General features: G+C 53.3%; 1 protein-coding gene and 1 long non-coding RNA gene across 5 annotated transcripts in view; one reads left to right on the top strand and one right to left on the bottom strand.

The window, feature by feature from the left end:
* Positions 1–24,480, bottom strand: part of Cmklr1 (chemerin chemokine-like receptor 1) — a 42,167-nt gene that overhangs the window by 17,102 nt on the left and 585 nt on the right. The window contains exon 1 of one of the 4 annotated variants that reach the window (XM_087579220.1): positions 5,915–6,102. The exons of 1 other annotated variant lie outside the window; for it this stretch is intronic. The gene's annotated coding sequence lies outside the window, so the exon portion shown is untranslated. Of the gene's footprint in view, positions 1–151; positions 627–5,914; positions 6,103–24,480 lie in introns of those variants that run through there. 2 more of the 4 variants (XM_087579218.1, XM_087579219.1) reach the window with 2 other exon arrangements.
* LOC120096012 (uncharacterized) lies at positions 4,655–10,497 on the top strand. The gene is made up of 3 exons (XR_015634384.1): positions 4,655–4,848; positions 6,839–7,036; positions 8,095–10,497. It is a non-coding gene; the product is annotated as an uncharacterized LOC120096012 (long non-coding RNA).

Here is a 24,480-nt window from a genome sequence, read left to right as displayed (position 1 = left end):
CTCTGAAACTGGTGCAGACCCTGGCATAGTCCTAGCCGCAGGAGGATGGGCCATGCCTTTTCCATCCTCGACCCATGGAATGGTCCCCACCTTGCTGGAGAGACACCTGAGGCTGGGGCCAGAAGCCTGCCCAAGGTCGCCCACATCTTACCTGGTGAGAGGCAGAATAAGCCTGTGCTGCCTGTGAAGACAGGGGTCCGCCTCTGCCGCCGCCTCTCATTGGCATGTGCTCCCCACCCCCATGGGCAGAGGATGGTGCAGGAGACATCTGACCAGCAGATGTCTGTCTGTCTTCAACTCTGCTTCTGTCCCTTCTGTACCCCTGGGCCACATGGGGTCCTATTCCTTGCCTGTCCCTCCTGCTGGCTTCTGGACCTCCCTCTCTCTCTCTCTCTCTCTCTCTGCTTCTTTTTGTCTTTCTCTGTAATCCCCCTCCCTGTCCTAGTCATGGCCCTTCACCTACATCTCTCACCTTTGCAAGCACCTGGGCTCCTGGCAGCTGCTTCTCTCTCTCTCTCTCTCCTCTCTCTCTCTCTCTCTCTCTCTCTCTCTCTCTCTCTCTCTCTCTCTCTCTCACTCACTCACTCACTCTCTCACTCTCTTCTCCACAGTAGATGCGGGCCAGCAGCCTCAGAACAACCAGGAGGGCCTTATCAGGGCAGTGGGCGTGGCTGTGAGGGTAGGAGCCAGGAGGGAACTTAAAACCCTTCTCCATCTCCAAATGGCCTGTTTGTTTGATCTGGCTCCTGTCCCCTTCTCCCACCACTCCAGCTGACAGTCCAGCTGGGTGATGGCTCAGCCACTTCTGTGGGTCTCTCTGCCTCCAAAGAAACGGCTTTTTAGAAACTGAGAAGTCGCTCAGAGGGTGTCCTGGACTAGAAACTGAGGTCCAGGGAGGGTGAGTGGCCCCCTGTAAATCAAAGAACAGAGAGAATTGGGCCAACCTGTGCTCAATGTACCCCAGAGCTTAGGGCTCAGGAGCTCACACACATTATGTTTTTGTGGGACACCTTGTCCCTGTGTCACAGATTTGCACACACAGGTTCAGAGAAGTCACATGATTGGCACAGGCTCACCCAGCATTGCCTTCCCAGGCTCCAGGGAATAACTCCAGACAGGGAGGATTTGGGGGTAGCTGCCCGGCTCTCATGGATGGTTCTAGAATCACGTAGGGGCTGCAGTCCTGGGACCCCAGGTGTCTGGAAACCACACAGATGTTCCAGCTGCAGGCCTGGCTCCCGGCCCCAGACAGAATTAGCTCTCAGTCAGTCGGGGAGAGAGTTTCCTCCCTGGTCCCACGCCCCCACGCCTAGCTCCCTCTGAGTCACCAGAAGACTGGCCCCATGTGCTCTGTGCTTGGAGGGTACTTGTCTGAGCCCAGGACTCTGAGGATCAGCAAAAGTAAAGAACCCATGCACCCTGAGGGCAGCAGACCCCAGGACACCTCGTGTGTCTGGTGGGGACACAAATAGAGAGTTCCCAAACACCCATACCACGGCCTGCTGCTCCTACTAGAGTATCCATGATTCATTCTAGGAGCCCAGTAGCCTTTCTCAGAGTGCTGTGTCTTTGATCCACTGCCGTCCTGATGTACCCTCAGGGTGTCCCAGAAGTAATCCTCAAGAGGTTTCCCTGCTAGGCATGGGGGGAGGGAGGGTGCACAGCTGTAAGAGGCAGAGGCAGATGTTTAAGGTCGACCTGGGCTGTATAGTGAGCTCTAGACTAGCCAAGGATGAACTAGTGAGAACCACCCCCGCCCCGCCCTGCTCCCTATCTAAATAAAAGCCTTCTCCCACAGTGTTACTGGGAAGCACATGGCACACATGGGGGCCGCTCACATGGCATTGGCCTCTCCCACCCCAGAGCTTAGAAGCTGGGGGGTGGGGTGGGGGGCGGGTCTTGGTGCCCCTGGAAAGGTGCTTCTGTAGCCCCTAGTTCACTAAATCTGGGCCTTCAGCAAGAGAGACAAACCTGCACGCGCCCCACCGGGGATGGGCTGGAGAGGGCAGCTAACAGAAGTGGCTTCCACACCCACCCTCAGGAGACAGGAGGGTGAGCCTCCAGGCTGGGCTCCTCCTTAGCTCCCATCAGATATGTATGAGACCCCTGGGACACCCTCTGGCGCCCAGGACACCAAGATTCAATGCGAATAACAGTGACCCCTTCTAGGTCCATTTTATTGTATGCCTACTATGCGCTGGGACACTAGAGTCACTGTAAGCAGGTAGCCCAGGCTGCCAGAAGGTGGCCATGCCTTCGGCCCCTTTCCAGATGTAGTTGGTGCTTAGGATTTCCATCCTTGGCCTCACTTAGTAAATGTCCTTAGAAATAACTTAGCTGGGTGTGGTAGACTGTAGGCTGCCTAGCAAGACACTGGCTCAAAATAAAATAAAATAAAGTAAAAACCCACAAATATGCCTGACTCCTTGGAGTCTCAATGATTTCATAGGCTCTTGTCCAACTTGATTCTACATTTGGGCCAAATGTCTATCCCCAGCTTACTGGTATGTCTCCTAAAAAAGACAGCATGCTTTCACTCTCTCCTGTGTGATCCTAGGCAAGTTACTTTGCCTCTCTGAACCCTTGAGTTAATCGCTTTCGAGATAAATAATACGTGTGTGTGTGTGTGTGTGTGTGTGTGTGTGTGTGTGTAAGAAACTTTTTTTGCAAGAAATGGGGGTGTGCAGGGAAAGAGATCCTTGGGGAATCCTCTGAAGCTATCATGTCTTTAGGTCAGTGGCCCTCAAGATGAATTTGCCAAGTGCCACGCTGGGCTCCGACCGGCTAGACCGGGCACTCCTAGCTGTAGGAAGGGACAGGACTCTGGAAGGGGGAGCCAGCCAGACCAGGCAGGCCAAAGGCTCTCTGTAGCTTTCATGTGGACTAACAGAGGTGGCTAACCTCTGTTTTCCGAGCTGATTCTGTAAATGGGGTCCGTGTCCCCATCCCTCTGAGGTTGTCACAGGGACAGCAGGAAACACTGGTCAGAGCACACTGTAGACGCTCAGCACACAGACGGCCATGGTGCTGGGAGGCAGCTGCTAGTCTGCCCTCCGTGGGGACAAGAGGAGGCTGGCCAGGCAATCCATTCTGAACCTGTGACTCAGTTTCCCCTTTCAGACATACTGCTTGGTTAAGGAAAACAGCCGGGCAGTAGCTCAGCAGAGCAGCCAGTCTCTGTGGCTCTCTGGAGACACCACTAGCTCCTCGCCCCTTACTCACAGTTGAAACACTGAGACTCAAGCAAGCTGGCCTTTCTTGGACAGCCAGCCATGGGTGAGTGGGCAGAGTGGGTGCTCCCACCCTGTAGTTGGCTCCTCCCTAGTTTTTCAGGAATCTGAAGCACTCCAGACACAACCCTTTCGGGTGGGCTGTGTGACAGGGAACAGATTGCCTCACATCTCTGGGCCCCGGGCTCTTCACCTTTATCACCAGGCTGTCCCTGTCCTGGCATTGTGTAGCTGTGATAGCAATGGGGTGTTACCCTTGGGTCAGCTGCCACACATTTCCAACCAGGCTCCTTGGGAGCTCAGTGCTTTAGGTCCACGGTCCACTCCCCACTCAGTCCTTGCCAGCTGCCTGAGCAGTCGGGTCAAAGCACATCCTAGGGGTCCTTGCTGGCTGCTCAACAGTGACCACCACCCACCGTGTTCCAGAGACCCCTGGCTCCTTCGTGGCAGGAGGAGGACTTGGAAGGGTCCCAGATGTTGCTAAAGGGAAAAGCTCCACTTGGCATCTCTGCCAGGGAGGGGTCAGGAGACAGAGGTCCTCCTGGGGACCAGGATGAGCCTCACCCAGATAGGCTCAAGCCTCAAAAAATCGAGACATTTCCAGCAAGGTGACCTTGACTTGGACTAGGCTCTGAGGACCAAACCCCTGCTCCCTGTTCCCATCCAGAAAACACTAACCAAGCTCATGTTGTGGGCCAGGCCAAACCCTCATGCTGGGATAATCCAGCAGGGCACAGACTAGAATGTGGCTACCCATGGGCAGGATGGGGTGTGGGTGACAGACACCTGAGACAATGCGAGATAGAGTAAACACCTCAGAGGCCCAGTTCTGCTGTGTCACCGGGGCAAGCCCCACCTCTCTCTGTGCCTCCTCCGTCCTATACCTGAAGACTGAGAGAAATAGAAGCTCCTGGTCCCCGTGATGTTCACGAGGATGAAGTTGTGCTGAGTGTTTCAGAAGTCTGGCCTTCTAGAAGCACCACAGGCACGCTGTGCGTTTACATGGGAGCAGCAGCCGCTGTTAAGACGAGCTGTGGGCACGCTAAGAGGAGCGCAGGGAAGACGCTCTGAGGAGCTAACATTTGAGTGGAGACTACGCTCAGAGATAGGAAGCCGTGTGGGAGCAGTGCATTCTGGGAAGTGGGGATCGGAGGCAGGGGTGGGTCTGGCGCCCCCCCACCCCCACCCCGTGTGTACCGAACAGTTTCCTAGAAGAGCTGGAAGCGAGCACATCCCGGCTGCCACCCTCCCGGCATGGTGCTGTGGGATGAGATGGCCCGGTCTCTACCCTCAGAGACAAATGGCATGGTCAGGGTCACAAGACATTGTCCTAAGTCCAGACCTCTGGCCAAAAGCCGCGTCTGGCCTCTGCTTTCAGGGTGGAGCTGGCCGAAGCCCCGACTCCTTCCTGTTGTTCCCGATTCAGTTGAAGTCGGCTGTGTGCTCTGCACCTCTGCCACTGTGTAAGGAAGAGCAAGGGAGGGCAAGAGAGAGGGATAAAGTCATCCCTGCTTTCCTCTGTCATGAGAAGGCGTGGAGACCTGAAAAAAATGTCTGTCCCGCTGGTCACTGGGAATCCCGGCTCTGCGCAAAGCGAGAGGCTGGATGCTGGGGGCAGGTAAGGGTGCCGGGGAGACCTCCGCGTCTGATCCGACCTCCGGAGGGAAGGCGTAAATCGTTTGCCAGGTGGATGAAGAAGGTATCCCAGTGGAGGGCGCTGTGTACGGATCACGGAGGCCTGGTAACGTGTGATTAAAGTAAGGGGAGGGCATAGGAGAGGCCCACAACACCCCAAGAGGCCTGAGGCTCTATCAAGCAGGCAGCAAGGAGCCATGGACGCCTGCAAACAGAGGACAGACCGGGGTGGATGACACGGGGTCTGCACTGGAACTGAGGAGGCTACAGGGGAAACTGAGGCACTGAGTAGAAATGGCTCCTGTCCAAGACCACAGCGCCAAGAAGGGCCAGCGGTGGGGTTGGGATGCGGGGAGCCTGACTCTCAGGACCTATACTGTCCGTGACAACACCTGTCCACTTGCCGGGAGCAAGGCATGAAAGTCCTGAGGCCACAGGTCTCCAGAGAAACCAGGAATGTTGAGGACGTCTTTGCAATGGGAAAGACGGGAAACCTGTTCTTCCTCTGTCCAGGAAGCTGGGAATTGGAAGTGATTAAGAGCCCATGATCTGTGTTATCTGCTGGGCTAGGCCATAATACTCCAAATGACCTCTATGCTCTCTGTACGGACTCTCAGGCCCTTAAGCTAGTACAGGAAGCGTATTTCTACAACCCATCTTCTTGGGAGAAATGACACACTATCCTGAGTTGAGTTACGATGCAATCACGTTTCCTTGCGCACTAGGGGTTGTTTTACAGCAGGAAAGTCCACCCCACCCCCCACCAAATTACACTGAGCTTAAATGCGTTGGGGGATAAACGGCCTGTTATGTATTAGGCTCCCCGAAGTCTGATCCAGGTTGACCAAGTCAGCCTGCTTTGGGTTTTCATCCTTCTCCCTTCCCCCGGGTTTGCTTCCCTGTCCTAAACCTTCGGAGATCCTCTCACCCACGAGCCATGGTCTGAGGCTCATCTCTTGGTTGCTGCCCTGTTCCCAGACTGGCCTTGGTCTGCCTGCCGTTGTACCAGCACCTCAGGAACTTCTAGTGATCCCCCCACCCCAACTTACCCATCTCCAGATGTGCTCCAAGGCGAGCAGAGGGCTGCAGGAACCTATACAGCCCAAGGAAACTCGAGAGGAGGACCAGGGTGCTGACCTACCCAAGCACCCAGCTACAATCCAGCCCGTGAGAATTCCATAGCCTCGGTCCAGGCAGTGATGAATGGGCTGTCGATGCTGCCAGGATGGCGGAGTGTGAGGTCCCACCCTGTTCCCAGGCTCTGGGGAGGAAGGACGGGGCAGTCTGCCCCTCCCGCCCCCAACTGTCCACACCACCGCCAATCTGTTGCCTCTTCCAAGGCGAAGGCCCACGCTTTAACCTGGGAGGGGTTGGGCCAAGGAAATGGCCCCTTCACCCTGCCCTGCCGCCATCGGAGGTCAAGATGCTGGCTGGGGACCAAAGAAAATTCAAGACTCTTAAGAGTCATTGTCAGAGAGCTCTGGGGTGAAAGCCTGCCACCTTATGTTGGGGAAGAAGGGGGTCACCGGGCTCAGTGTCGTGAGGTTTGGCCTCACTTGATGGCAGTAAGTCAGACCCAGGGCTGGGGGTGCGGTTCAGCTGTCAGAGTGCTTGCTGGCCACACACAAATCCCCGGATCCTATCTGCAGCACCTCATAAACCAAACCAGGCAGTCCAAGCCTGCAATTCTTGCCTTCTGGGGAAGGATCATGTCTCAGAAAAGAGTACACACATGCACACAAGCATACACAAGGTTTTGTTCTGTGTCTGTGTGTCTGTGAGTGTGTGTGTGTATGTGTATGTCTGTGTGTGAGAAAGAGAGAAGAGAGAGGAGAGAGAGAAAGAGAGAGGAAGAAGAAGAGGAAGAGGAGGAGGAGGGGGGAGAGAGAGAGAGAGAGAGAGAGAGAGAGAGAGAGAGAACAAAACCTTATCTAGCTGCAACCCGACCTTCAATTATTGTGATTCTGTCCTAGGACCCCAGGCCCACATCTGCAAACTGGGTGTTCTGAGGACCTCCTGAACCTCACACACACAGAGCATTGCAGCACCTGTCCCTTGCAAGAACTGAAGGATATCTTAGAGCACAGGATTCAGCGTCTGAATGAGGAATGTCCCTCAAGGACACCCCACCTTTGTAACAGATCAATTCAAACGCACAAGCCCTTCAGCCAGTAAGTTTGCAAAGAGGTGCTTTGGGGCTGGGTGAACAGTGTGAGTCCCCCAGTCAGCAGAACTTCTAGTTAAGACTCCTGAGTCATGGAGAGCTCTTCTCCATTCTCCGTTTACTAACTGAACTTGAGTGGCCTGGTGCAGGCCCCTGGAGCCGCCTGGAACGCAGGGCCACCTCCCTGTCCTGACAGTGCACACTTTCCCCCCTTTGACCTCAGCAGGCACTTTCTCAGCATCCTTCCTAACCCCTGGCCAGCTGGCCCACCCTGAGCCCTCGGGATACGGGGTGAGGGTGAGCTGCCTGGTGGGTGTGATGGGTTTTATCCATTCATCTGTTTGCTTGGGTCCTGCTCTGGTCCAGAAGGGGCTGGGAGGTCAAAGGGAAAGTTTGTATCCGAGGAACATAAATTACAAGCAAGAGTGAAAGCAGGAAGGGACCAGGAAGGAACAGACCTCGAGCCAGAACTGAGAAGGAAACAGACCAGACCAGACGATGCCGGAACTGTTCCCAGGCTCCTGGCAGGGACAAGATGCCAGCTTCCACGTCACATGGTCCTGGCTCTGAATAGTCCAAACCTCAGTGAGGCGGATTCCTGCTAGATGGGGTTGCTGGGGACCTAGCCACACCCATCCTGGGGTATCTCAGGAGAGACTGGCCGTGCAGAGTTGGCAGCAGGGTTCCAAACAGCAAGTCAGTCAAGCCATTTCCCCTGGGTGTACCAGGGAAAGTCAACTGTTCAGTCCAGCGGGGATATACATGGCTGAAAACTGAAAGAAATCTCTAGACTATTCCCAACTGATACTACTGAGTCTCTGCTTTGGTGGGGAACAGGCCTGGGCCAACCCTCTGGGCTCTACATGCCTTGTTTATTAATAATATGGTTCACCATACAAACTCAACAAGGCTTAGGGCTTACACTCCCTGCTTGCCACCAGAGAGTCCGGAGTTACACCCGTTATCCCCACGCTCATACTGTGGGTACCTCTCACAGTGCCCGGGTTGGGTCTCCCTAGCCTCAATTTCCAGCCAAGCCCCTTGTCCTGCCTCAATATGTTCCAGGAATAACCCAGGAACCTGCCATTGTTGTGATCCACACCTGAGAGAGAAGGAAACTACGTCTCAGAGAGCCACTCACCAAGGCAGCCACATACTGGTCAGGAGATGCCTAGGACCCTCATGATGGTCGGCTCGGCACAGAAAGAGCTCCCGTTGGTTTCTGTGTTCTAGTCGTAATGGCCAGACTGTGGCTCACTGGAGAGCACATGACCTCTCTGGCTCCTGTGACCAATCTAACAGGTGCCATCAAATCCCCACCCTTCTGAATCAGCTTTACCCTGCCTGGTCCACACACTGTGGGCCCTTGGGCAGGTGACCTGTCCTTTCTGACCCCAAGCTTATTGCATCTACATAACGGGGAGGAGTCCAGTTAGCCCCCTGGCATTAGGTGAGCAAGAGGCAGCCACATCTGGCTCAAGTGAGATGAACTTCCTCTAGAAAGGTCACAAACTCCACACAGCCAGCTGAGTTGTGGACAGGCCCATTGCAACATGAAAATGCTTCCCCTCGTCCCTAAAACATCATGGGGCTCGGGACGGACTCTTGCAGAACTGTGAGTGAATTCTCACCTGGCCCAGGTGCCTGCACTGGCCACGGTCCTCAAGGCTGGGCTGCCCTTGGCTCTAGGGAAGTGGAGAACCAGTCCTTCAGACTGCCCTGTGGGGCCTGGAGGAACTGTAGGCTATAGTCAGGAGGAGGCACAAGGAGCTAAAAGAGCTGTGAGGCAAGGGGGTGGACAGGCAACACCATGGTAGAGAGGGACGAAAGATGGAGGGTCGGAAGAGGTGATGGAGAAAACTCAGGGGTAAGAAGAGAGACGGTGGAGGAGAGGGACTAAGGGGTAGGTTAGAAGATCAGAGAAGTGGGGTTGGGGATTTAGCTCAGTGGTAAAGCGCTTGCCTAGGAAGCACAAGGCCCTGGGTTCAGTCCCCAGCTCAGAAAAAAAAAGAACCAAAAAAAAAAGATCAGAGAAGAGAGCCAACACCAAGAGACCGGGCAGGAGCAGTGTAAGCTCTGCTCTAGGAGATTAAAGGCCCTGGCAACCAAGAAGTCCCTGTGCTGAGCATAGGAGGAGCCCATGGGAGCTCATCGAGTGCTTTGGGTGACCTCACAGAAAGGCTGAGGTTTGTTTTTTCTTCACTGACTTACGAAATGCTGGAGACAGACCCCAGGGCCTTTTGCAAGCCTGGCAAAAGCTCTGCCCTGACCTGCAGCCCCGTTGAAAAGTGGCGTTACTCAATGCAAGCTGTTTGGTGACAAAGTGGGGGATGGTGTTTGGGAAAGTCCTGGCAGCAATGAGAAGGATTAAGACATCTCGGGCCACTTTCTGGACTGAGCGTGGGGTCACTGACTTCTCTAGAAACTTCTACCACCATTGGGAGTGAGCATTGAGGAGAGCCATCGCTCTCCCGTAAGCACTTCACTGAGGGCTTGGGTCTCCAGGTTGCCTCGAGGAGACAGCAGACCTGTGCTGAAACATTGCCTTGGCCCACAGGAAGCTGCCCATCTCATCTGTCTAGAGGATATGGAACTGGACAGAGTGATTCCAACGTAAGTCCCACAGGGATTCTTCCCCTGTGACAGGGAAAAGAACCAAGGTGGTTCAAAGTCCCAAACTGGTTAAGGAGGATGCCGGAGGCCGCAGGCCCAGGAGTTTGCTGCACACACTCAAGACAGAACGTTTGCTGTTGATGTTTCCTGAGAGGTTCTCCATTCCTGACTCAAGTTTAATCTAGTTTTGGTTATTACATCTCTGGCTAGGTGATACAACTGTATCTAGAGAGGTTCAAGCTATGTAAATTATAAAGAGAGTAAATTATAAATTATTACTACCCCCTCCACGCCAACATCCATCTCCCAGGGCACGGAGCTCCTTCTACTAGGTTTTTGGGTGTCTTTCTGGAGCCTCTGGGTAGTTACAAAGGGTTTTCCTGATTTCCCTCCCACTTTGCATAGAGGAAAATGTGCTCGCACCTTCCTTACCCAGTAGTCGATTTGAGAAATGGTGAGATACAGCTCATCCTTCTAGATCGCTACATAGTATTTCACTGTTGGGTTTACCAGCTTTCCAATAACCAGTTCAATAACCCTACAGGATATATTCTCAGCAGCGACCAATTCCTCACTGTTGGGATGTTACAGGCTGGCACTTGGTCTCTGTCTAGTCGCTTAGCCTTACCGTGTTGTAAGCAATTTTGTTTTATGTGCCACAATGTTACACTTGAATCCTTAGCCTTCCACTTGGTCTTACCAGAATCTGTTTGTTGTTTTAAGTTTCCCTTTGCCTTATCCTTTGTACCCTTTTATTTGTTTTGTTCCAATGTGGTGGCTGAGATGGAACTCACAGCCTTGTGCCTGCTAGGTAAATGCTTCTATAATGAGTAAACATTGCCGGTCCTGCACAGAGCCATGCTGTTTTAATCTGGGAAGAGCATCCTCTGATGTCAAACAGCCCTCACACAGCCCAGTTACACTGCAGCACCGTCACTGAAATAGCTGCTCAGGCTATGAGAGCTAGTCCCACTTCTAGCCTTCAGTTCCCACATCTATACGCTGCATCTAGGGCTGCAGCAGGGAGCAGGTAACAAGAGCGCTGAAGTGCGCTGGTTGGATGGCTCTCTAGGTTCTAGGCAACCCTATGGGTGTAGCCAGATGATAGGGGTTCAGAAGGTAGCCCGGGAGCTAGAGAGGCAGGCTCTGCAGAGAGCACATCCCCAGTGTCATCCCCGAGCCTGAGTGCATGAGGAGGAAGGGTGGTCTGGAGGTGACCTGGTGTGCTGAGGACCCCTGGCAGTTGCCATCTTGAAGTTGCATTTCCGTGGGTGTAAAATAAAATAGCAAAATCCCTGGGTGTGGGAGAGTGGGAGGAAGAAGCCACTTCTCAAACCCTTCAAGAAGGGTCGGGAGGAATCTTCCAGCCTGGCCCAGGAGCAGTCCCTGCTAGGCCGCAGTGCCAGCCTGCCCCTGGGCAGGAAGCCTGTTCTTCGGAACACTCATGGCTCTTCCCTACAGGCCCTGAGTGGATGACAGAGGAACCTTTGTCCTCCTCTCTGGTTCCTTCCCCTCCTGCCAAGACTCTTGGCTGTGCCTTCTCTGCTGGTTCAGGTTTCTAAGGCCTGTTGGGTCTGTAGCCAGGAATGAAAACCCTTGAAACCCTGGACTCTACTGCCAGGCCCTGAAGCTCCTCCCCAACCCTCCCTAGTCCTACTCAGGCTCCTCCTCGCCCCTCCCTAGTCTTCCTCAGGCTCCTCCCCAACCTTAATTTGACCTCAGCAACTCAACAGCCCTGGTGACCTACTCAGGAGAGAAAACTGAAGCTCAGGTGAGACAGGCAACTTGCTCAACAACACATAACTAAAAGATGGAGAAGCCAGGAACAGAGCCCCAAAGCGGTATTTGCACCGCTGTGGAGATAACAGCAGGTCACAGCTCTGGAGCCCGGCATCCAGGCTAAAGGCTAGTTCTGCTACATAGCCTCTAGGAGAACTGGATGCTTGGGTTCTGTGCCAGTGTCCCCACGTGACAGAGAGGTAGTGCATACCTCATGGGGTGTGTATTAGGATGGGAGAGAAGAAAAACAAACCCCAGAACAACTGGGCACGTGGTAGAGCCCAGTGCTCAGCCCGTGGTGGGACCCAGTCCATGGGCCTGGGTGGAGCCGAGCAAATCCAGTAGTACCCATGCTATTGTACAATGTGGCCTGGCACACGTGCATGTGTGCTTGAGCAGGACACCAAGGTCTTTTGTCACCTTTCACCTCATCCCTGTGTGACGGAGGTCCCTGGCTGAATCAGAATCTCACTGGTTTGGATGGCCTGGCCTGCCAGTGCACTCCCAGGACCCACCTGCCTCCGGCTCCCAGTGGTGAGGTCACAGGCGCACAAATCCTTGCCCAGCTTCCCACGTGGGTGTTGAGTATTCAGATTCCCGTTTCCGGAGGAACTATTACACACCGAGCCATGCCCCAGCCCCATCACTGTTACTGTCGAACAGGGTAATGAATCGCAGTGTTCTGAGCCGAGAATAAGCCCCAAAAATCTCCTCTCCTGCCTGCCATTCAGCAGACCTCCGAATGGAGTTATTGGCAACAGAAAACACATTAAGACGTTCTCTTCTTTCATACACAGAGCTGGGTGAGTGAGATGCCAGCCTCGGATACAAATTTAGGGGAGAAGGGTGTCCCCTAACTCTCCAATCGAACATAGCGATTTCCCGGACAGCCTTACGTTTTAGGGAAAAAAAGATTCACAGTGGAAAAATTACCCACATTGAAAGTGTCCTGACCTCGACCCTGACAGAGACACACCCTCGACACATTAAAACCACCCAAGCCCCCATGTCTTTACCTCTGGGGTCATCCAAGATGGGTGTCTGAGCCACCGTCCTCGGTAGAACTTCTAAGAATATTCGTCTACTCAGTACTGTCCCCTATCAGGCCCCCCCTCCCACACCCCTCCTCCCCGGCTCTGCAAGGAAGCATTTATCACACTGTTCAGGAAACTGATCTCAGCTGCATCGCCACATGTGTGCGGTAACACCTTTGTGAACCTGTGGTTAAGGCTTCAAATTCCAACACCGGGCAACACTGACCATGTGTCTTGGGTAACTCACTTAGCCACTCTGGCCCTACCTCCTGGGGTGGGGGGGGGCGGAAAAGCAAGAAGAAGAGACCTGTTATGTGCTGGGGACTCACTAGGACCACAGGGCAACTCTCAAAGTTTCTTGTGAGCCACTTGATGGGAGGCCACCTCAGCCCCCACCTCACCCTAGAGCTTGCCCAGAGGCTTGTGAAGGCCTGGAGTTATTCTCCACTCTCTTTTGCTTGTTCTCAGAGGTAGAGTCTCACCTGAGTTGGAGCTCAGGTGACCTCGAGTGAACTCCTCATCCTCCTGCCTCAGCCTCCCGAGGGCTGGGATGACGGCCAAGCCAAAGAGCTGCCTCTGTGTCTGAAGCACATGGACTTGTGCCGAAGAGGAATGCAGGAGTCACAAAGTGTTCAATGCAGGCCTGCACACATGCCCTCAAAATAATGTGAAGTGCTTTCAAAACACCACATGCCCTCACAGTAATTATGGTTAAGGTTTGTTCTCCCTGAAAGAGTAGGGGGAGGGCTTGAGTGAGGCCCCAGATCCAACTCCCTCACTGTCCCTTTACTGTTAGGCTCGGTCTCTCATTCAGCCCCTCAGCACCAGGATGTGGTGGATGCAAGGTGGGGCTGGTGGGCGAGTGTATTAGGCAGGGCAGACACACCCTCCCACAACCTGGTAACAGGGTCTCACCACAGACAGCTCCCGAGGGGAGGAGCCACCCAGACCCCTTCCTCTGAGGTCAGACAGGAGCCTGGGTACTCTCCCCACCCCCAGAGGGAGAGGAGGAAGGGAGGCAGAGAACTAGCAAGAGGGGGTAGGTGGTGGGAGAGGGGCATGACGCAAGCACTCCACGCTCCTTTCCTGGAGAAGCAACCCAGAACCCTAGCCGTAAGGAGCCCAAGATCTGCAGGGGCCCTCAACGTTTTCACACAGAGTCCCAGGGAGAACAAGCAGGGTGCTGCCCTCCCCAGGGTCGGCCAGCGGACCATACTGGTGGCTCCAAGCATCTTTTGAGGGTCAGCCACCTGGCCCTTCCTATCACCTAAGGCCACAGAGCACTGTCCCAGCCTCTAAAAACTCTCCTTTTCAAAGGCAGTTCAGTTTGCCCACCATGTCCTGTCTCTCTGAACCCATGCCTGTGGCTAAGGACCAGTCAGTGACAAGGATACAAACAGCAAGGCCAAGCCAACACCGAAACTAAGCCCTTCTGAGGTAGGTCATCAACAAAACAGTCAGAGATGAGCGCTCAGGGGCAGCACCCTGCATCCCTGCAGACCTGATTAGCCCGATCCCCACTGGTCCAGATCCAACCTCTTTGGATGGGCTTTGAAAATTTAGATTAAATAAATAATTATTTTTTTTAAAAAAATTCTGTGTTTATTTTATATGTGTTTTGCCTGTGTGTCTGAGAGAATGTCTGATCTCTGGAACTGGAGTTGCAGACAGTTCAGGTGGGTGCTGGGGATTTGAACCCAGGTCCTCCGGAAGATTGGCTAGTGATCTTAACCTCGGAGCTATTTTTCCAGCCCAACTAATGTTTAAAAGGTGATCCCCCGCCACCCCCACAAATCCTGCCAAAACCATTGTCACAACTCATTTCTCAGATGGGGAAACTGAGGCTGTCTCACTAGTAGGCTGCCTTAGCACACTCCCCAGTGAAGGCTGACCACCTCATCCATCTTCTCACATACCCCAGGATGGTGATCTTTTCTGGAGCCAGCCTGGCTGACACCCTTTCCCTCCCAGCGCCCACTATCACCCCTGCTAAGGAAGGCAGAACACTGCTGAACCACCACCACGGCCTGGCCATGGGTGTCAGTGTAGACACGAGCAGGCTCCGTGTCTGGCTAATCGAGACCTTGTGAGTTAGAGGAAGGAGGGAGGAAAAGCACGCACCCCACCTGGGCCTTAGTTTCCCTGGCTGTAGAGCAGGACCATGCGCCCCCTCCCAGGCTTGCCGTTCCATGTGCGCCAGAAGATGACACTGCCAGAACCATCTCGAGGTGTGACCTTGTGGAGGGGAAGTGGGATTGGGCAGGATCTGGGCCTGGAAGGCTGCTGTCCCTTCAGACAAGACGGAAAAGACTCCCTTTTCTCCATGACCTAGATCCTGGGAGTCTAGGCCTGTCGTGAAAGACTGAAGCTGCCCACATCCCCTCGAGAGCCTCCTGTGGTTTGGGTTCCTTCCCTTCGACGGGATCCTGTGAGGCCAGCTGTGCCTGTGTGTATGTGGCATGCACACCGCATGTAGCGTGTGTGGTAGAGCCTGACTCTGCAGGAAGGAATCGCCAGGCATGCCGGGAAGATCGGGGCTCAGATCCTGAAGCCGCTCTCTGATGTGCTACCAGAGACCTTCTGACAACCTGGTTTATGGCCTAAACAAAAGCCCAGACTTCGAATTTCAAACTCAATTAGCTGTGGTTGTCTGAGATCTTCCGCTTTCAAAACTTCACATTTAAGCACCGAGTTTGAAGAGGGCTGGTATATAACACTGGTAAAAGGGAGCATTTCCAGTCGCCCAGGGAACTGGGCGGGGCCTCCGGGGTCCTGCAGAGCCCTGCAGACTCTCCGCGCCACTGACCCCATAGTCATCTGCCTTCGACTCTGAATCCATGCTTCCTTCTCTGCCTCGAGTCTCCTATCCCTGCCAACTTTTCTCTGGGAAACTCAAGGCTAGCTTCTGCCTTGAACCCAGCTCAAAGGAGGACTTTCTGTTCGAGGATTTATTTCCTGTTGGTCCTATGAAAGCCATCTCCTCTTTGCTCCCATAGCCCTCGGTCACCCAGTGTCTCCCGCAGACATTAGTGTGTATGCATTTAACAATCTGCTCTTGGTCAAAACACACACACACACACTTGCCATGCCATCTGGGTGGATAGTGCTTCCGTCCTGGGAGTGCTGAGCTCCAAGCTTCCTGGGGGTTGCAGGGGTGGGGGTGGAGGGAGGGTGGGGGGAGCCTGCCTTCTGACCACTCGGGACTCTCTCTCCCTCCTCACTCAGCTGTCCTCCTGCACAGCCAATAACTCTTCAGGCAGGGCCGACTCTGCCCTGGGCCTATAGCAAAGCAGGTGTTTGGTAGATGCCCTCTCATCCCACCTACAGCCTTCCTGGCTCACTTTTCCCATCTGATAAATGGGAATGTGGTCAGGCTCGGGTGATAGAGTGGTCATCTCAGTTGGTGTCATCTCCACTGGGTAGAAGGTTAAGTCTGTTAGTTGAAAGTCTTAATAGCCCCTGACAGTGTGACAAGCCATTCCTCCAATTAAAAGGCCAACTCTATATCCCCTCCTTCTGAATCTGAACTGGCCTGACCCAGGTGTTAGCCACCCAAAAGGTAGCAGGGGTGATGATGCCCTGCTGGTGTCAAGAGCCCCAGTAGACTGAAATTTGTGCCATTGGTTTGTAAGCCCTGCTACCTGGGAGGCTAAGGTAGGAGGATCACAAGCTCGAGGCCAGCCTGGGCAATTTAATGAGACCTGCTCCTCAATCCTTACCCAATCTCCTGAAGTAAAGGGAAAAAGAAAAACAAGGGCTGAGGCAGAGGTGTGACTCAGAGTTAGTGATTGCCTCACATGTACGATGTCCTCCGGTCCATTCCTGGGGGGCGCGACAAGAAGGCAGCCAATGTGGCTGGTAGCAGACCTGAGAGCCGCATGCTCTTTCACTGAGCAGACAGAACCTGAGAGTCAGACAGAAAACAAGCCTGATTGGGCAGCTGGATCCCACCCTAGCTGGCACGTGACCTCACTGTCACACCTACCAGCAATTTTGGGGCGGAAATTACCTGTGCCTGTCACAGAGAGACCCAACCTAGAGAATGAGGCTGTCTGGGCCCTTGTGTGAGCATGCTTAGCCCCTTCAGACCTCGCCCCTACACACTGTAATCCTCACGACAGCCCTTATGGCCATCCCCTTCCACAGCAGCGCAGTCGCTTGCAGTGAGCCGCCCCTTAAACACGCTAAATCAGAGACCTAAACCTTCCTCCACGGTGCCAACGTGCAGGGCTGAAACCAAACCAGAGGACACCTCCTTATGACCAGCATAGCCCGCTGCTAGTTGGCCACACCCACACCTGTACTCATTGGTCCAAACTGTGCTCCTCAGAGCCAATGGTCCGGCCCTCTCAACACCTGCGTTTGCCCCATTGAGACCTGTTAATAATAGACAGTCCCTCAAAGATGGCCGCATCCGGGGTTGGGGATTTAGCTCAGTGGTAAAGCGCTTGCCTAGGAAGTGCAAGGCCCTGGGTTCAGTCCCCAGCTCCGAAAAAAAGAACCAAAAAAAAAAAAAAAGATGGCCGCATCCTGGCCCCCCAAATCCACACAGCTGTTCTCATACAGCGAAAAGTCACTCAACATTTGTGATCAATGAGAAAATTTTGGGAACTACGGAGAGGGGAGGGGGTGGATGGGAAGATGTAATCCGGAAGCTGGTTAGAGTAACTGCTAACTTGACAACGGCCTGGAATTACCTGGGTAGACAGCTTAGGGGCGGCGGGGGTGGGGGAGCGTTGTTCATTTCTTTTAGTTTTTTTTTTTTTTTTCTTCCATTACGGGAGAATTCTGAGACATCTAGGTGAGTGCTGGCAGTCATCCCTCATCCCCTGCCAGAGCCGGCCCTGAGCTCTCTTCAGCCCTGAGAAGAAAATCTTCTTGAGGGATTGTCTAGGCCACATTGGCCTGTGAGCGCGTCTGTGGGCCATTGTCCTGATTGTTAATGGATACAAGAAGACCCAGCCCGATGCTGGAGCCAGCAGGCAGCAAGGACAGCTTTACTGTTTGCTCCTGAATGGTGGCTGTGATGTGACTGGCTGCTTGAGTTTCCACCTTGGCTTCTCAGTGATGGACTGTGACGGGAACTGTGAGCTGAATAAACCCTCTCCCCTGCTAAGTTGCTTTTAGTCAGGCCGTTGTTCGCAGTAACAGAGAGGAAATTAGCCCAGAGTGAACTCGTTCCTCTCACACAAGGCTGTAGACTCTCAGACAAGGTCATACAACAGGGACAGAGCTTTGAGCGTCCGTCCTTAACCATTACCCTGAACACTCACTGAGCATGGACTACAGGCCAAAGACCACACACACTACCCTAAGCTACTCTGAGAGAGGAAGAGACCGAGGCTCAGGAGCTGAGCCACGGCTGCTGGACTTGTCCCACATTGTGTGTTCACTGGCCCTGTCACCCAGGGGTACACTGCATGTGCCCGTTGATGTGTGTATAAAAAGATAAAGAGATGGGGGGGGTATGTTTTATGTAGGTGTAGTCAGGTGTGGGGGAAGGAAGAGCCTCGGCCGGCCCATGCTGAGGCATCCCTTCCCCCCCCCCCCGACGAACCAGTCACTTGATAGTACAGTGTAGAAAAGAGTTTATTCAGAGCATGGAGAGGGGAGTCAAAAGGGCAGGAGAGAGAGAGAGAGAGAGAGAGAGAGAGAGAGAGAGAGAGAGAGAAGAAAAGTAGATAGATGCTGGCCATGAGCACGTGGAGCGAGGGGGAAGGGAACAGGAGGACAGAGCACGGGCAGGAAAGCAAGAGCAAGAGAGAGCGAAGGGGGCAAGCAGCCCCTTTTATAGTGTCAGGCATGCCTGGCTGTTGCCAGGTAACTTGGGGGCGGAGCTTAGAATGCTAACACCAGCCGCTCTGTGTAACAGTCTCCCCGACCGCACAACGACTACTTCATCACCAGCCTGATCTGAGATCTCAGAACCTGCATCCTGAGAAAGCAGAAGTGATCTTGGGCCTTGCTGACTCAGCGATGGGTACTTCCAGCATTTACACAGCACATGTACAGAGGACGCCCAGGCGCCCCAACCGGAGCTGCCCAGATCTGCCCAAGCGCATTTCCAAGCCCATGCTTCCTCTGAGAGGCACGCGCTGTGCTCTGCGCTCTGCGCTCTGCGCATGTCAGAGGGCAGATGAGGAGGCCAAGGGGCTGGGAGCTGACTCCCGGACCGAGCCGCTGGCTCTGGGGTCGCTGGCCACTGCCAATTTCTGTCCAGAGCGTTTCTTTCCTTGGCAGCACCATGGAAACCCATTGCCTCTCTGCTCCATCCAGCTGCACCAAAATCTCCAACTCCTTCATTCTTACTTGAGACCCTTGCTGCAAAGTGCCGAGATTCCAAGAGAAACAAACTGCCTGGTTTCCCACTCATGCTGGAAACAGCACGAGGGCCTGGAGTCCGGAAGACCACCAAGTGGCTGCCACAAACAAGCCCTTTCCTTGCATCCCAGGGCTGGCTTAAGGCTCCCTCTTAGAGGTAACACAGAAAGATTCATCTGTGGGAAACATTGTGTCAAGAGCCTCTGGAGGGTCCCTCAGCAGATCCCACTACCTCGCGGAGGTGCCTAGTAGGAAAATTGTTGCTTTGCTCCATCTGATACAGAGCAGGTACAAAAAAACACTTGCTGAGCTAATGAACAAAAGTCTGTTTCAAGTTGCCCCCTTCCTGAGGGGCTGATGGACAGGAACTGGGCCTGACTCACTCTGGCTTCTTGATCTTCCAGGGTTTCTTCACTTCACCCCATGAGCCCAGCCGGGTCATGGCCTCAGCCCCGACGCCTCCTTTTCTGCGTGACCAGTGCCTGGGACAGTCGTGCTGGGCACTCCAACCATGGTCCTGAACTGGCATTTCCCTATGCTGAGCCCTGACAAAGACTCCCCACCCTAGCCACTCTTGGGAGCACACACTGGCACATATGCACACACATCTGTGGGTGCTCCAACGTGCAATGGGACCATCAGACACGAATAAGGTTTCGTGAGTTCCAATTCTTGCAAGCTGTGTGACCTTGTGCAGGTGCCTCTCCCTCTCTGAACTCCATCTTCCTTTTGACACAGGATGTGGGAGGAGAATGTGGATGTGAAACCGGTCCACTCTTACGTAGTGCAGAGTGATATGGTTATCCCTGTCTCTTTTTTCTGGAAGGGAACAAGAACAGCCATTGCCTGCATTCCAGAAGGATCTGCATTTAGAAGTCCTGGGAGTCGTGTGGTAAGCGTAGTGGTCTGTCATCACTGTGAGCACGAGTAAAGACGAGAAGAGAGCAAAGGAGCTGCCATATTTGGGGCAGGGACACTTAGCTGTCCCTAAACGTCCCTTCTTCTGACGCAGACACAGCTGTGTCTGGGCAAGCACTACCTATGCCAAAATGCCGAATCCCAGCATCCTTTGCAACGCATCAGACTACAAATCCCAGCATTCTTTAGCTCACCAGGCTAGATCTCCAGGCCAGAAGCACTGTGCTTCCCCAACAAGGCCCCCGTTCGTGGGCCCCTTGCACAGGCCTTCACACTTTCCCATCTACCACTGAGCTCACAGGGACTCCACTAGAAGGGAGAGTCTGGCTGCAGGCTGGGTCATTGAGTCACTAGGGCGTGGGGACCCACCACTTAGAAATACCTTCTGTAAGCCAGGAATTGTGCTGGGCACCTGCCATCCCAGGCACTTGGGTAGCTGAGGCAGGAGAATTGCTTGATCCCAGTAGTTTAGAGACAGCCTGGGAAACATGATAAAATTCGTGAAAATAAAATAAAAGGTCAGAGAGAAGAGAGAGAGGAGAGGGAGAGAGAGAAAGAAGAGAGGGAGAGGGAGAGGGAGAGGGAGAGGGAGAGGGAGAGAGAGAGAGAGAGAGAGAGAGAGAGAGAGAGAGAGAGAGAGAGCAGAAGACACAAAGAACGGCCTGCCTTTTCATGTTTGGGACAGTAAATTTTCTCGGGCCTCTTTGTTCCCAAAGCTCACACAATCTTAACAGCTTGTGCCTCCTGCTGCAGGAAACAGTGGGAGAATCAGAATGCCTCTCCTTCCATGGATCAAGTCCAGCAGACGTCTAGAACATTCATCTCTTGAGACCCTGCTACTAGGTCTGCAGTCTGCAGCCCACTGTGCAGAGCAATGGAGTCTCCTGGAGAGAGTCTGGTAGGCTGCACCTCTGTTTCCGAGAGGAGCTGTGTTTTCATTGGTTTTCAGGTTGCATCTTTCTGTCTGTTTTTTTTTTTTTTTTTGTTGTTGTTGTTGTTGTTGTTTTCTGGGGTTTTTTTGTTTTGTTTGTTTGTTGTTTTTGTTTTGTCTTTAGACAAACGGACTCTGTAGCTTTGAGTCACTGCAAAGCCCCCGCCCAGGGGTAACGGGGTGAGATGGGACAGTGCTGCGACCCACAAGGCAGAGTTTCACTTCTCCACGCAGCCTTCTGGCTTCAACTGCTGACGCAGGGCACGTGGCTTCACAGAGGTCCACGGATATTTGCTTAGGAAGGAAAAAGAAACTCACGTGCACAGCAAAGCGTCAGGAGCGTGGACAGAGGGCAACCAGAAAAGCATGCCTGTGCTCCAGTCCGCCGCTCTCAGGTACGAAGGGCGTCAAAGTTTCTGAAGAGCCCATTTGGCACAGAGATGCCCTAGGTTTGCCCTCAGTCAGCCTGATTCACAAACACTGAAACTCTAAGAAACACCCGTGAGGGCTGGGGAGGTGGCTCGGGGATGAGAGAGCTTGTCCGTTAAAGGCCGGGCATGAGTGTGTGTGCGCCTGTAACTCTAGCCAGAGAGGAGAGAAGATGTGTGTATTCATGGAGCTTGATGGTCAGACTGAGGCAGAAACAGTCAGGTGTTGTTAGGCTAGAGACCTAGTTTCACAGCAGTAAGGTAGACAGTGACAGAGAAAGACACCCAGTGCTCTGCCTCCCCCCCCCACACACACACAGAGAAAGACAGAGACAGACAGAGACAGAGACAAAGACAGAGAAAGAAACCCAATGCTCTGCCTCCCCATATCTCTCACACACAGAGAAAGACAGAGACAGAGAGAGAGAGACAGAGAGAGAGAGACAGAGAAAGAAACCCAGTGCTCTGCCCCAACCCTCACACACACACACACACACACACACACACACACACACACACACACAGAGAGAGAGAGAGACAGAGACAGAGACAGAGACAGAAAGACAGAGACAAAGAGACAAAGAGACAAAGAGACAGAGACAGAGAACAGAAGCTCTCACCATTATTCCGATACAAGCTCAGAGCCTCCCCTGGGACGCTGTAGCTGATGGTCACAATGTCACCGGGAGTCTGTGGCTCTGGGAAGAGGTCACACTTAATGGGACCTGAGAATTAATAATCTGAAAACCCTGTATTAAGGTCTGGGAAGATGGCTCAGTGGGTGAAGTGTTTACCAAGCCAGCACAAGGATTGGAGACTGAGCCTCAGTGACCACTTGAGAGCCAGATGTGTGTGCAGTGCTGTGTCCCAGCGCTGGGGACGCAGAGGCAGGAGGATCCCTGAGGCTCGATGGCTACCCAGCCTAGTCAACTCATCAAGCCCCAGGTCACAGTAAGGGCAAAGTATATGGCACCTGAGGAACCATATACACAGTCAGTCCCTGGTCTGCACACATATACAGGTACACACGCATGAGAGGTCTGCTCTCCCATGAACTTGCACATGTGCATGCACTTACACATGCACACACACTCACACACATACACACCCACACTCACACATGTGTACACACTCACTCACACTCACATACACAAACACACACTCACACTCACACTCACACCATGTTGGCCTCTATGTGGCTCAGAAGGGATGGCGCAGGAAGGGGCTGAGTGCCCTGGACAACACTGACAGCATGCCCTAGTGGATCACTGTCTGCTAAGCGTTGCTGCCAAGAAGGGTCTATCTCAGTTCACCTTTGTGAAAATCCTACTGGGTAGCTCCTGTTCAGAACCCCATCTCACAGATGTGGAAACTGAGGCACAGACCTGGATCTGGAGCTGTGGGGGCCCTATGGAGTCTATGGCAGTCTATCCTTGGTATCCTAAAAGGTCTTGAGTTTCTAATCTGCAAACTTGGGTTTTTACTAGAGCCCTCATCGTGAGGCATGGTAAAGAGTCCAGAAAACCACCTCGAGATGTCATAATCAAGCGTCTAAGAGACAGGACTACAGTCTCCCAGCCCATTGTGTGGATGCTAAAACTGGAGCCCAGCTTCTCTGTGGACAGCACTTAGGAGGGGATGGAGGACCCCGGGAACATAACAGGGAGCTATAGCCTCAGGGAGCCCCACGTTGCTAGGAGACAAGATGATTGGCAGTTATAAGACCTTGTGGGAGCAGCTGTGGAGGGGGTGCAGAGACCTCCCCACTGGGTTCAGGTAGATAGGAGCCCATATGGGGTTGACCTACTCCTCAAGGAGTTAGGGGAGTCCCGAGCCACCACTCCTGGCTCTCAGATAACACCCTAACCTCTATGTGCCAGATACCCCACAAGTTTAAGCCAAGCCTTTCAGAAGAGAAACCTGAGCCAGCCCCTCCTGTGGCCTGAGTGAACCGTGAACCAGGCACATGGCAGCAGCAAAGCCAGTCCTGCCCTAGACAGAAGCCAGAACCACAGATCCCCTCGGAAAGGGGAAGGAGGAGGAGATAAAGGGCTTTCTTAAGACACAGCAAACACAAGACCTCCTCCACCACTTCCTCACTGTGTGACCTCAGACTAGTGACCTGCTCTCTCTGAGCCACATAAATATCATGTCAAACTCTCAAGTAGCCGCTCCCAGGTTGCTGTAGGTGGTGATTATCTGTGCCAGGCTCCCTCGTCTTAAATTAAATGCCTTAGGATAGAAACAGATGGAGAGTTGTGCTTTTAACAGAGAGCATGGTCAAAGGGTCTTCCATATGCAAAGAACTTTTAGTTAAAAAAATATGAACATCGAGAGGGCAGGTTTACACAGAAGAGTCAGAGATAGCAAGTGAGCCACAGACCAAATATATCAGCATCAACAATGGTACACAGAGGCCAGCAGGGAGATGAGAGATGGCTGGTTTTGTGAGCATGAGAGAGTTCAAATACCCAGAACCCACATCATGGTACACACTTGTAATCCCAGTGCTGGGGAGGCAGAGGCAGAACGATCCCTAGGGCTCACTCCAGCCAGCTTAGCCTAGTCAGCAAGCTCAGGGTCCCAGCGAGAGATGCTGCCTCAACAAATAAAGAGCTATAAGTGGAAAGGTCTCAGGAACTAGGCAGCCCTAGTGGTGGGGAGGCTCCAAGGTTATCACACCCCTATGCCATGCCATGAGCAGCATCACAAAGTGCCATGACCGGACAACTCACATATCTTTAAAAAGGGTAGGGAGTGAGGGGCTCAATAGTTAAGAGCACGGGCTGCTCTTCAGAAGACCAGGTTCAGTTCCCAGCATTGACATGGTGACACGCATCTATAACACCAGCTCTAGCAGCCTTGTCTCCTGGACCTGCACTCACGTGCACAGAACCACACAGATATTGGCATGTGTATATTGTAATTAAAAATGAAATAATTTTCTGAGACATGGTTTCTCCATGTAGCCCTGGCTGTCCTGGAACTCTGTAGACCAGGCTGGCCTTGAACTCACAGAGATCCTCCTGCCTCTGCCTCCCAAGTGCTGGGAGTAAAGGCTTGCACCACCATGCCCAGTGTAGACATCTTTTTTTTTTTTTTTTAACTAAGTAGTGAAGGCATGGGGGGATGACTTGTTGGGAAAGAGCACTTGCTGTACAAGCGAGTGGACCTGAGTTCAAACCCCCATCACCCATGTAAAATGTTGGGAATGGCCACATGTGCCAGAAACCCCAACATTGGGGGATAGACAGGCGGATGCCTAGGGCTCCATGGTAGCCAGGCTTCCTAAAATGGCTAGCTTCTGGGTCTGTAAGATCCCTTGACAAGGCTTATGATAATCAGAGAGTGACAGAAAAAGACATCCCACGTTGTCCCTCTGCATGCACATCTGACATCATACACCGCACCCCACACACAGTGGCAT

The sequence above is a fragment of the Rattus norvegicus genome, chromosome 12 (assembly GCF_021556685.1).
Source record: "Rattus norvegicus strain SHRSP/BbbUtx chromosome 12, alternate assembly SHRSP_T2T, whole genome shotgun sequence".
In the NCBI taxonomy this organism is placed as follows: domain Eukaryota; kingdom Metazoa; phylum Chordata; class Mammalia; order Rodentia; family Muridae; genus Rattus; species Rattus norvegicus.
The sequence above is the reverse complement of the archived record's forward strand: the minus strand, read 5'-3'. Positions and strand labels throughout refer to the sequence as shown.